Genomic DNA, 12,361 nt, shown 5'->3' on the forward strand with positions numbered 1-12,361 from the left:
TCTGAAGAACTTTATTTTATTCGTGTGGTTTATTTTTTAGCGTAGTGCCGAGCATGCCGGGCCGCACGCTGCAGCACTGAGGGGGTGTTCCCTGCTTTCCTAATAACTGCACATAATATGGGTAAGCAGGGTTCATTCATTCCTTTTCCCATCCCCAGCAGGCCTGCCAGCCAATTCATTTGCCTAAAAGCTTCCCTGTCACCACTTCTTTCTAGATGCTTCAACATCTATGGCTCAAAATGCTGTTGGAAGATCACATGCCCGGTTTGGATCACTGCTTTGCCTTCCACTGCAGGGAGGGACAGACACGAGGCTTTATAGACCTGGTGCATTTTTATTGCCCCCACCTCTCTCCAGGGGTTAAGGCTGTTTTCTCTCCCTGGGTTAAGTCCATTTTCTCTCCCTGCTTCCTGATTGCTTGTTGTTATTTATGCTTCCAAAATGGCCCATGTCATATCTTTGCTGAAGGAGGATATTCAAGATTTCAAACACACATTAACTAACCTGAGCCTCTCAAGGATTTTCAGCAGAAAATCCCTCTAGCCCCATTTCCCCCTCTTTCACAACAATTTAGTCCTCTTCCAAACTCTAACTTTGTTTTCAGTATATACTACTGGTACTTGCAAAAGATTTTTCTCTCCATCTAAATATCTAGTCCCTTGTTCATTCCTGACTTGCTCCAGACTTCAGGGAGGCTTTGTATCTTACAGAAAACAGTATCTTCCTTAATGTAATAGGCACTGGGAGAGAATAAATACCTAATCAACAGACGAAATAGCTCCAAATTATGATCACCCTGACTCTCCAAAGTGCTTTTCACCTTTCATTTCCTGGGAATAGAAGCCTGTGAACCACATTCACGATGCCTTTACTAAGACTTTTAGGAAAAAGACTCTTTCTGTTCATCTTGTACAGGAACAAAACTGTAGGGGGGCTGGCTTGCAATCAAATGACTTCTGGCTGCTACAGTGCAAATTCTTACCATCAGGTGTTACTGATTGGAGATACCAGCTAGCTTGGATGGATTGTGAATTCCTGGTACAATACAGTTTCTTTGTGAACACAACTATTTGTGAAATAGAAGGAAATGGGGTAAAATTTCCAAAAGGATTTGTTAGTTTTGTCCTTAGAAAAAAAAAAAAATGCCATTTATACAGAATGGAGTGGGGAAGGGATTGCAGGGTCATCGAGTCAAACGTTTTGGCTGCCAGGCAGCCTCATCGCGTGAGCCTGTTTGTCTCCTCCCGACACTTCCAAAGTTAAGTGTTTTCCATGCTGTTATCAAGGTGAAGTTCAGTGACGTCAGGGAAGTAATAATTTTCTCTAACACTATTCCTCCGCCTTTGCCATTCTTCCTGAACCAAACTAAGCACATTCGTCATGTAGTCTGGGAAGACCACGGGCCTTTGTGTCCATGAGGAAATCAGGCCTCGTTTGGTTTTGCTGAGTCTTGCAAGAGAACCAGGAGAATCTAAACAGCGGAGCAGTCACCCCCCACCAACTGCAGTGGTTGTAACTCTTGCTACAGACCAGGACATACTTCACCCTTTTTTCTTGTCAACCTCTTCTCTTGCTGAAAACCACCCAAGAAGGAACTTACCAGTGCTCTAACTTGTGTTAATCATGCCACTTCCCTATTTGCACTAATCTTACCATAAATTGGCCTATTCCTGGTGCTGGGGAGCTAACAACTATGCCTGATTTGATTTTGGTATTTGCAGCCCTCATTGCCCACCTGGTACCCTGCTGATTTTTGGAGAAAGGCTTTCAAAGAAAGGGACTTGTGGTGAGATGAGTTGCAGCAGACTAGTTTGTGATATGAAGTTTCTCTTCAGGTCTAGCAGCATCACTGAAAGTCCTCTAATACCAGGTAAGCATGCACATTGCATCCTTAATGCACGGTGCCAACACATTTCGCAGCTTTTTGGTAAGAGCTGGGGGCGGGGGGAGGAAACAGGGGACATTCATGCTAAGTGTCTAGCAATGGCAACTAACCCTTTAGTTCTGTTTCTAAGTTCTGGCACTTTTCATCCCTCCAGGGCTGATGCAGATGCACCTCAGTAGGAAAGCTTCTGTGTAGACAGAAGCGCAAAGCACTGCAGTGACAGAGAGCTGCATGAGGAGATGTCTGAAAGCAGCAAGGACAGGCAGGAAGAAAAATCCACCTGCCTCAGGTCTGATGGCTGTTACAGGCTCACTGCAGCCACTTGATATTCTAATTTTATGCCAACAACCTGTTAGGACAAACTACACAGCAGCCAGGGAGCCCTTCTTGCTTTGAGAAACAGGTATCTGAGTAATTGCTCCCCAGGGCCTCTGCGCAGGGCTCAGCTGTGGCCTGAGCTCCTGAGAAGCTACCATTCAAAGACCTGATAAATAATAAGAACAAGAATAATCCTCTCAAAGAGGAAGAGTGGAAGGCAAGGCTGCCTAGAGCCGAGGGAGAGATGGGGGGGACACAGGGCACCCCAGATTGGCCTGGGAACTTCCCTGGGTCCTGTGGTCTCCTGCTGTCTGTGAGGAGCTAGGGATTTGGGAGTCACCAAGGCAGGGTGCAAAGAGGAAATGCTACCTGGAAGCAGAAAATACCAGAGATGTATAAACAGCTTTTCCTGCAACATGCATTCTGCAGAAGTTAAGAAACCAATGGGACTTCGCAGGCATACATCATTATAGCTCCAGGGAAATAATTTTGCTGCTGGTTGCTCTGATCAGGGCTGTTATGAGGGCTTATACTGACCAAGGAGTTGACCACTGTCTTCAGTGGAAGCACCCTGAGTTGGAGAATCACGCAGTCCTGACTGACTACCTGCCCTTCGTCCTCTGGATGCTCTGCGCCACCGTTAGCAGTCACGCTGTGAGAGCCCTTGGAGACAGAGCTGCTCTGAAATCCTCCTGGGCAAAACCTCCTGGGAAGCATCACCCAACACGGGAGCAGGAGAGCGCCTGTGTCTGGAAACCAGTGCTGCAGGAACTGCGGGCGAGTCTGTGGTAGCCGCGAGGATGCTAGCTAGTACATCTGCTGGCGTGCTAAAATGCTCACGGGAGCTGGTGGGAGAAGTGTCAGGCCGTGGTCCTCAGCTGTCCGAATGAAGTCTGAGGGTCTCCACAGGGGTGTGTGCTCTTGCGGGCCAGGACCACCCCCTCCCGAGCAGGACAGTGGAAAGACAGTGTCCTGAAAGTGCATCCCTGGGCTCTAGGAAGAACAGCAGCACCACCTATCACCAAAGAAGGATGGAGAGAGGACAGACAAAGTGCTGCTCCTTCTCACTCTTTCCAGTGCAAGATTGGAGCCCAGACCTTCTACATGACCAAAGAGAAACGTCCTTCTTCCAGCAGAAGAACCTGGCTTAAATCTTTCCTTTCAAGCTTTCTCCTAAAGGTTCCTGCTGGCTCTGTGGACGTCTCCTTATTTGTCTCTGATTTAGCATCCTTCACCGCATAGAAATAAAATGTCACTTAATGACTCTAAAGCAACAGCTGAGTGGTCACCGTCCCCTGAGGTCCTCTCAAGCTCAAGAGGAACAGAGCCCAGGTAACGTGGCAATGCTTGTCAGCTTAAGCGAGGTAGCCCAGTCGATGTGCTCAGCCTCAACAACTTGGGGTGCGATTGTGGCGTGATCTTGCTGTGGGGCAGAGCTAGCAGAGGGAGATGGAAAGGAGAAGGTTTGGGGAGAAAAGGGCTGAGAGCTGGTATTTACAGTGACAATGAGCCAGAAAAAAAAAAAAAAAAACAAAACAAAAACCCAAACCAAACCAAACCAGTCTGCAAGAATCATTCATCGTTTAGAAGACACAGCTGGGCTCTAGGACCCTGTGCGCCAAAGTGTGCAGGGATTTTGGCTTGCAGGTCATCACATAAGGGCTCTGTCTGCCGAAAAGCCTGGCACCATAGGTACTGGTGTGGTCTGAGCTACATTTTCTTTGATTATAATCCAGAGTGATGGTACAGAGCAATCAGAAAGTAGCCCAAAATCTGTAATCTCTTCCTGACAAAGGCAAGAAGAATCTTTCCATTTAATTGGATCAGACCCCGAAGGCATAGCCAGGAGTGCTTTTAACTTTCTGAGAAAGAAAAAAAAGGGTTAGCTGAGATGGCTGATCTCTGTGGGTGCTGAAGTTTGTGTTGATTTGTTTGCTGGTAGTTCTGAAACCAGAATAAAAATGAAAGCTTGGGTTAACCTAAACTGAGCAATTTTTTTTCTTATTCTGTATTTATGGCAAAAGGAGAAGTAAAATATGTCATTTTTTTGGCTGAGTGAACCCTGTAGCTTAGCTCAAACTCAAATGTTTCATTGCTTTGAACCCTTCTTTACTCTTATAAACCAGATATGCATGCTTACTTGCAACAGAGGAAGAATCTAAATGCAATCACTGCCACTCTTCACCTGACCTGCACCAAGAAAGTGTGGCTGCTAGGAGGATGAAGTAAACAGGGTGTAGGACTTTACATCTGGTACTAAACTAAATTGGAAGGATCTTTTAGCAAAATTGAGACAGGACCATCTTTTTACATACACAAATCCTCAGCCCAGTCTCTGTAAGGGGTTGTCTGTATCTCCGTTGCTCCAGATGACTTACATGAATTCAAAGTGGCCCAGTTTCTCATATGTCCAGGAGCTGAGAGACTCAGAAGTTTGAGAAAAAACTGCATTGCTTTTATTTTGCCATCTGTGCCTCATCTCACTGCATGCGGCTCTCATGTTTGAACTTTTTGGGATTCTTCCAGGAAGTCTTACAGCAAGTGCTGGCACCAGTGCTCCCCTGCTCATAAGGCAGTACCTTGACCAGTACAGACGGCTCCAAGGGAGAGGGAACTGTATCACTTCTGCGCTGCCTTGCATCGCTGGCTTTCCGAGGTAGCCAGGAAAGGCATAGGTTAGTGCTAATTGAGATATGGCCATCTGTCAGAAAGGAAACATGCCAGGGCCACCTTGTGATTTTTTTTCGAAGGGAAAGAACCAATCATTGGTGGCAATATTTAGGAGCTACAGACCTTGAGATGCCAGACAGATATCTGAGATGATAAAGGTTCCCCTTGGATGTGATTAGGGATCTCCTGAGTTGCTCAGCATCTCATGTTAAATGCCCTTTCATCCACTGTGCAACTGCAGCATACCTGCTTTGAGTCAGATGTTTCTCTGGAGCTGAGTGCCGTGAAAATTGACCTATTATTTGTCTTACGGTATTGCTCAGGCTCCCGGTATATAGGGACAAGTATATAAACATGGTAAGAGACAGTCCTTTCCCCAAAGATAGGATAATTTAAGCAGCCAGGACAGGAAAAGCAGGGAGTGAAAGGAGCACCTAGTCCCACTGGAGGACTCGGACCTGGATTTATATGGGCATGTTGATGCTTGACTGGGCAGACATGAAGTTAAATTAAGTGATTGTCACATTGGGTTGGTTCAGCCCCTTAAAGAGAGATGCCCAGGCCTGAGGAGAATCCCTGTGTCATCCTGGCAGCATCGGTGGACTTGTCACAACACATCTGGGTGAGCTGTACCTCTCTGGAGCAGTGGCTGGAGGCAGGAGGATGCCCCAATAGTGAGGGAGCTGAGCTGAGCCCTATGGGTCTGATTTCCACCTTGGAATCTGTGATTTAAGGAGCGCGCCAGGCCCTTTTCTTGCTGCCTGCAGCCTACATAGAGTGGGTGAAACCTCATATCTTAGAAACCTCAACAGCAGCTGTGCACAAAGGACGTGATGGTTTCCAAATTCTCCATCATCCTGCAGATTTAAACGAGTCAGTGCCTGTCCTGTAACATAAGGAACGTGCTTTGGAGCCAGCAAGAAGCAAACGAAAAAGCCTTTTCCTTTCTGCACTGGCAGGCCGTGAAAATAAGAAGTTCACATTCCCACCTCCAGCCTCCTGCTGCAGCTCCTGAGGCGAGGATGCAGCCCCACTGCCCCTCAGGACGTCTGCCCAGAGCTTGCAGAGGACAAGACCTGTTAAGGCATGCAGGCGGATGGCAGGACCTGGCCTCAAGTTTGGCTACCTGGACAGGCCACAGGAGACTGCTGGACAGGACGAGAGAAGATGCTGAACACAAGAAGTAACAGAGTGAGAAGCTGATGAAAATTACAGATAGCTCCATGAGAAATGATCAGGTGCCACAGGTGAGGAGGAGGATGACGCTGATAGGAAAACTTGTGGAAGGGCAAACTTGAGGAGACAAGCCAAAATGATAGGACATTATGGTTAGTACGTAGTATAGTTGAGGAGACATGGTTTGAATACTCCTTAATGAATGGTCCCACAAACACTTCACTGGCTTCACTAAAGGAATTAACCTGTCTGGCTGATAAATGCCTAGTTGCCAGGAATGCTCATTGAATGAACTGATGCCACACTAAAATGCAGAGGGGAACATAAATTTATCTTTCTTTTTGATTTCCATCTGCTTACCTGCCTTTTATATATAAGTTGAGGGGTTTCTCTCCCCTGGAGTATCTGTTAAAGAGGAAGGACAGGTTTTTCCCAAAGAAAATGTCCTAACAAATACCCTAGAGGTGCTGTGGTGATTCCTAGCTTGCTCCATGCAGTGGAAGAACCCTGGGAGGGACCCGCCTGCATGCTGTGGTCAGGGTGCTGTCGCTCATGGCATGGCTCATGTGGCACCCTGCTCTGACGCTGGAGGTGCTTTTGAGGTGGGCATACTCTTGTCCTAACCTCGCCAGAGCTTTCAGTCTCAAGACACGGGCCGGTGGGTAGGTTTGTGTACAAGTAAGCTCTTCAGGAACCCTCAGAAACCCCTGTCATTCCAGGGAAAAAGGGTATGATCTTGAAATAAAATCAACTTTTATCTTTTGCCCTTCCCATCCATGGGAAGAGGTCTGGATCCCAAACTGCTTGTCCTTTTCACCTTGCTCATCAGTGTCTCCCAAATCAAATCTCTTTTTCCCAACAGAGAAGGAATCACCTATAGTTTATGGTTCTCTGCTGGACTCTTTGTATGTCCTTATAGGCAAGCAGGGTTTTGAGGTCCTTTCTCACAAAAGAGATCTATAGTGGAAAAGGTAGACATTTTCCCCGTAAAGACAACATTAAAGGTAGTCAGGGACAGATCAAGCCTTTGGTGTTCAAGGAAAATCTCCCAGCTGAAATCAATGAAGAGTTGTGCTTCCAAATTAATTGCATGCTTCTGTCCTTAGCATCTGGGCATGGAATCAAAAGTGATGAGCCAACAAAGCAGCACTGGGCTGTTCCTGCAAACAGTCACCACCAATAATGAAAAATACTAGGGGAAATACTCTTTGAAATTCAAATCACAAGGAGCATCATTTAAAAGGAATCTCAGAAGAAGCAGAAATACCATGCACCACATATTAATTGTCGTGCATGTGACAAAATCCTCTGTATTGCCATTACTTAGCAGCATTAAATTTATTCCCATATTATTAATGCCATACCTGGAATGAAGTAATTAAACTGGCAGCCCATTTCTTTCGAACTAGAGAGGCCAGGCCTTTGGCTGGTGTAAATCAGAATAGCTCCACTGCAGAGCCTTGGATTTATAACCGGTTGGGGAGCTGAGCCACTGTTTCTAAAAAGGGGGAGCTGAAAGCGAAGGCAAAACCAGCATCGCTGTACGGAGTTCCCTCTGCCCCAGAGCAAGGGTGAGCGGGGCTAAAGTCTCTGCTGGCCTGGAACCTCTCCCAAAGCACACTGCAAGCAATCTGGAAACTCTTCCCAGCAGATTTAACTAATTAAATTTGGAAGGTTAAATATTTAATAACGTGCTAGCGATTTCTTCCAAATGGGCGCACTTAGCCACTGCTAGATCATATTCCTTCTGTAACCAAACTCATCAGAAATACGGATCTGCTTTGACAGAAATACTGCCTCACGTGTGCAGGAAAAGAGCTGGTCATCCCCCCGTCCTCCCCTCTCACGCCCTTCAGCCGCAGCCACCGTTTGCCCACCCTCCAGCCCGGCTCCCCACGGGCTCGCACCTCCGCCGCAGCGGGATGGCTCCGCACCCCCCCACCCACCCCACCCCACCCGCACCCCCCCACCCCACCTTCGCACCGTGACCCCGACGGGCAGGTCCGGGCCACGGAAAGAAGAAGCCGTTGGGTGGGTGCCTGCAGCCCTTTCAAGCCGCGGGTGCCCCGATGCCGGGCACATCGTTATTTAACGGGTGACACCTTGCAGAGCACAAGAGGCTTGAGGGAGGCCAGAATCTCAGCTGGGCAATCTGAGGCCTGTTTGACAAATTCACTGAAGCAGAAGGAAGGAGCCTACTGGGAAGTGGGCCACATCTCTAATACGTAGACCGTGCCTGCCCTTCTTGTACACGGAGGGAATAAAATATGCCTTTATGTGGGCACATGGGGGAAGAGGGGAGGTATACTGATTAAGCCCTCCTAGGCAGGAGGGGAGCAGAAGAAGGTGGGTTTTGGCATATAATTAGGCTTATATGCCTAATGAGCAGCTTGTATGGGTGCAGGTGGAGATGGGATAGGTTTGCGGAAGAGGTTCATTGAAGGACCAGATAAAGAGTGTGTCTGTTTTGGAAAAGCCTGAAGCTGCAAAGCGGGTTTGTTGTTTTGTTTTGGGGTTTTTTTGTTTTTTGTTTTTGTTTTTTTGTTTTTTGTTTTGTTTTGTTTTGTTTTTTTTTGTTGTTGTTTGTTTGTTTTTTGTTTTGTTTTGTTTTGTTTTTTCTTCTATCTTTTCAGCAGGTGTTTGTTTTCCTTGAGAGTTCTTGCTCTTAAAAGGAAAATTAAACCTCTCTCCACGATGTTCATGTGTTCCCGCTTTTCACATCTGCATTAATGGAAAACTGCAGTGTTCGACATTTGGGGCATATTTTTGGAAGAGGCATCACAACCTCTGATTAAGAACCCTTCCATACTTCAGGGCTCTTCTGTTCTGAACATTGTGTACAATGAGATACTGATGCAAATGAAAAAAGCTTTATTCACTTTAAAGATGTGTTTCAGGTAGGTTTTTTCCTTATTGAAAAGAAAAAAAAAGGGAAGCTGCCTTAGATGTTTGTACAAAGTATCCTGTTGATCTGAGTGGCACTGGTGCCCAAATCTCTTAGACAGATTTGAAACCATTCCCAGGCATTTTGGCCTAAATAAAAGAACAAAAACCTCTTAATCTTATTGCTTCTTAATGTACTAGGAAAAATTCGCCCTGGATTTGTCAAAAATGCATCCACTTCAAAATAGCAACTTCTTCCCACATTCATGGCTCTAACCAATTAAAGATAATTTGGATGGATAACCCAATGCTTTTGAACTCCAAATGTCTGGCTTTTTGGTGCTAGACCACCAACAATCTTTTTATTTTTTCTTTCTTCTTCTACTGACAAAATACCAATACATTATACCAATTTTTATGGGTGTCTTGTAAATTTTCCCATGCTTGATTAGTGCAGATTCTTCCTTACAAAATAACTTGTCTACATCAAATGCCTCTTTCCCACAAGCAGTTAGTCTGTCAGCTTTATCCACCTCTTGTAATCAACCTGTTCTATAAACTACTGGAATCACTGGGACAGTGACACTCCTCTTTCTTAGATTTCTATGTAACATTTACCAAAAGGGAGACAGAGAGAGTTTAAGCCTTGGGATTTATAGCAGTCAATGCTTCATAAATAATGAATGATAATAATATACAAACACTGACATTTTTTCTTTTTTTTTAATCCAAAAATTTCCTTTTACTCCAGGGAAATGAAGAGCAGGGTCCCATAGGGAAATTTTCTACTGATCAGCAAGAGAAAAACTTACAGCAGACTATGCTGAGCATACAAAATGCAGAAAACAGCACAGTCTGCTCAAGACAGTTGACAAAGCAGAGTTACAGAATCTAAATTGGTACGTCCAGCCGCAGCTCTAACCTCAGAGCTGGCCAGCCGAAGCTTCCTGGGCCGTGCTAGTGCTATCCAGTAGCTTCCAGCTGTTGGAATTTCCAGCTACAACACACCCACATACAGGTCCCTGAGGGAAGAAGACAGTTGCACTTCATGTAACACAGCTTCAGCTGGGCTGGATTGGCATGGCTGATGAGATTAGGCTGATTTTCACCAGGCGATACCCTAAGGATTCTGCGGCCCATGACTCTATCCTAACCCTACTTTTTGAAAAGCATAAAGCATAAGAATAATTGGCTTTACATTTGCATGGAAATCAGAGGCATGACTATATTCTCATTGTTCCATATGCCAAAAGACTTGGGCGCAGACTGCAGAGACTGATTTCAGGTGGTTTAGTAAGGGGTTTATGTTTTGTCCACCTTTCTTCTCTGTCTGAGCACCTCCGCTCCCATCATTATCGTGACTTCATGTCTTTCGGGAGGCACCTGAGGAATTTCAGTGGGATAATTCTCTGGGATGCACTGTAAGCCAAACTGGCTCATTTTTAGGCCCAATTAAAAAGGTGGGATGAGAAGGTACTCGAACATCTTGCAGAAATCCTGAGGAAACCCTTATCTTTCATCCCTGTGAACATCTGAAGCTTCAAGGAAAATGTTCACTGAAAAGGCAAACTTAAAAAACGCTTAAGCATTCACACTGTGATGGAGTGTGTGCCTCTGGTGTGTGCGAGAGGCCTTCTCCTCCCACTACTGTTTTGCTGCTAGAGAATATCACACCTTGGCTTCTTCAAACACAGATTTTCCAAGTGTCTCATGTATCAGATGGAGTATTCTCCAAAAATCACTCACTAGCACTCCTTGCTAGTAAGGAAAAAATTCTTCTCTCATTGTGGGCACTGGTAGAGCAGGATCATGAATTTCTTTAATTCCCTTGACCTGAGTGTCTGCAATATGCTCCACAATGACCCTTGAGTATAGTTTTGTTCTAAATGTGATCATTAGGGAAAACAAATTGTTGGCTGCTTTATATAACCAGAATAGAGAGGTAACCACAAGGCCTCTGCCACTGGTTAGGACATCTCTTTGGGCTGGCGCTGCTGGTGAGCTTCAGAACTTTGAAAGAAGGGATGAATGTGCATAAGTATTCACCATCCCGAAGCACGGTCTGCTCTCTGATCAACACTTCAAACTCCTCAGGTCTTGCTGTCTGGTTTGCAATCCGGGTTAAGCACAGCCGTGCTGCTTTATAACTGGCAAATACAATTAGTAACTTCTGCGGTGTGTCTCCAGCCTAATCCAGTTGCTCCTCTGGCATTTCAGAGTCTTGGATCCACATCATCACATTGAGAGGATAACAGCTGATAGATCTTCATGTGTGATGCCCAGCTCTATATACCTTTCACTGGGAGTCTGGCCATAGCAATCATTCAGAGCCTGTCTGGCAGACATTTGCCCAGGAAACTTTGCTTGAGGCTAATGTAAGTATTTTTTCCAAATGGAACCTCAGCAAGCTCTGCATGAGTTTTTCTTGTACACCAACTCTGGAACCTCGGTCTAAGTTCAAGAAAGAGACCAAGTGAGACATCAGCTGTGGTCACAAAGCATTTGTGTGTGGATGCCAGATGCTGTGCCAACTTGCCAGAGAAACCTACATCATTTGCATTTTTTATGAAACCATACTGATACTGGCGGTTCTTGGGCTACTTGATACCTTTTTCTAAAACCCAGGCCGTGGCCGTACAGAGTACCCCCAAGTCAAAGGTGCACCCTGCCTGGGCCCCTGTTATGATGATGAACCCAAAGGTAAATCTTTCTGTCTTGCTGCTGTATCCATGTGAAGGTCACGCATCACATGCAGCGGGTTATTTCAGCTGCTGCTGGCTTGCTCACTGCCTCTGCCCGTGGAATCGAAAGCAAGTTTCCTATCTGTGAAGGAAGCATGGAAAAGGCAGCTGAGTTGCTGGTGTGTCTCTGCCAACAGCTGCAGGACATACAGCACGCATGGCCGATCAACCAGCAGTGAAACTGGCTTCTTCTGGGTGGTGTTTAGGAGTCGGCAGCAGCTGAATTTTGGCCAGGAGAAACTGGGCATTGCTTTCCCGGGAGCAGACGCAGCCGTGATCGGAGGGCTGAGAGCAGACCTTTGCCTTTGGCAGCGGTCTCATAGCACTCCCCTTCCGCTCTGCTGGGGTCTTGCCAGACCCCTTGCCTCTCCAAAGCCGCTCACAAAGCGTGACTGTGACTGATTCAACAGCGTAGGCTTGTAGCTCTGCTGAAACAGAATCACACTCCATTGTTCAACAGAACTGAAGTTTCTGTAACACAACCTTTCCCACCAGCGGATACATCTCTGTCACTTCTGCAGTGAAGGGGATTCGACCTGTGTGCAAGAAGTACTCAGTCCATCTTCAGGTGCCACTTCAGCTCGGCAGTGGCGACAACCGTCTGGCCTGTGGACTGATGGGGAGCCCCTACCAACAAAAACCAGAGGCAGCTACTGCCTTCAAGTCAGTTGGGAGACATGGTGAACAT

Source organism: Tyto alba, unplaced genomic scaffold, assembly GCF_018691265.1.
Source record: "Tyto alba isolate M040663 unplaced genomic scaffold, T.alba_DEE_v4.0 Super-Scaffold_16, whole genome shotgun sequence".
In the NCBI taxonomy this organism is placed as follows: Eukaryota; Metazoa; Chordata; class Aves; order Strigiformes; family Tytonidae; genus Tyto; species Tyto alba.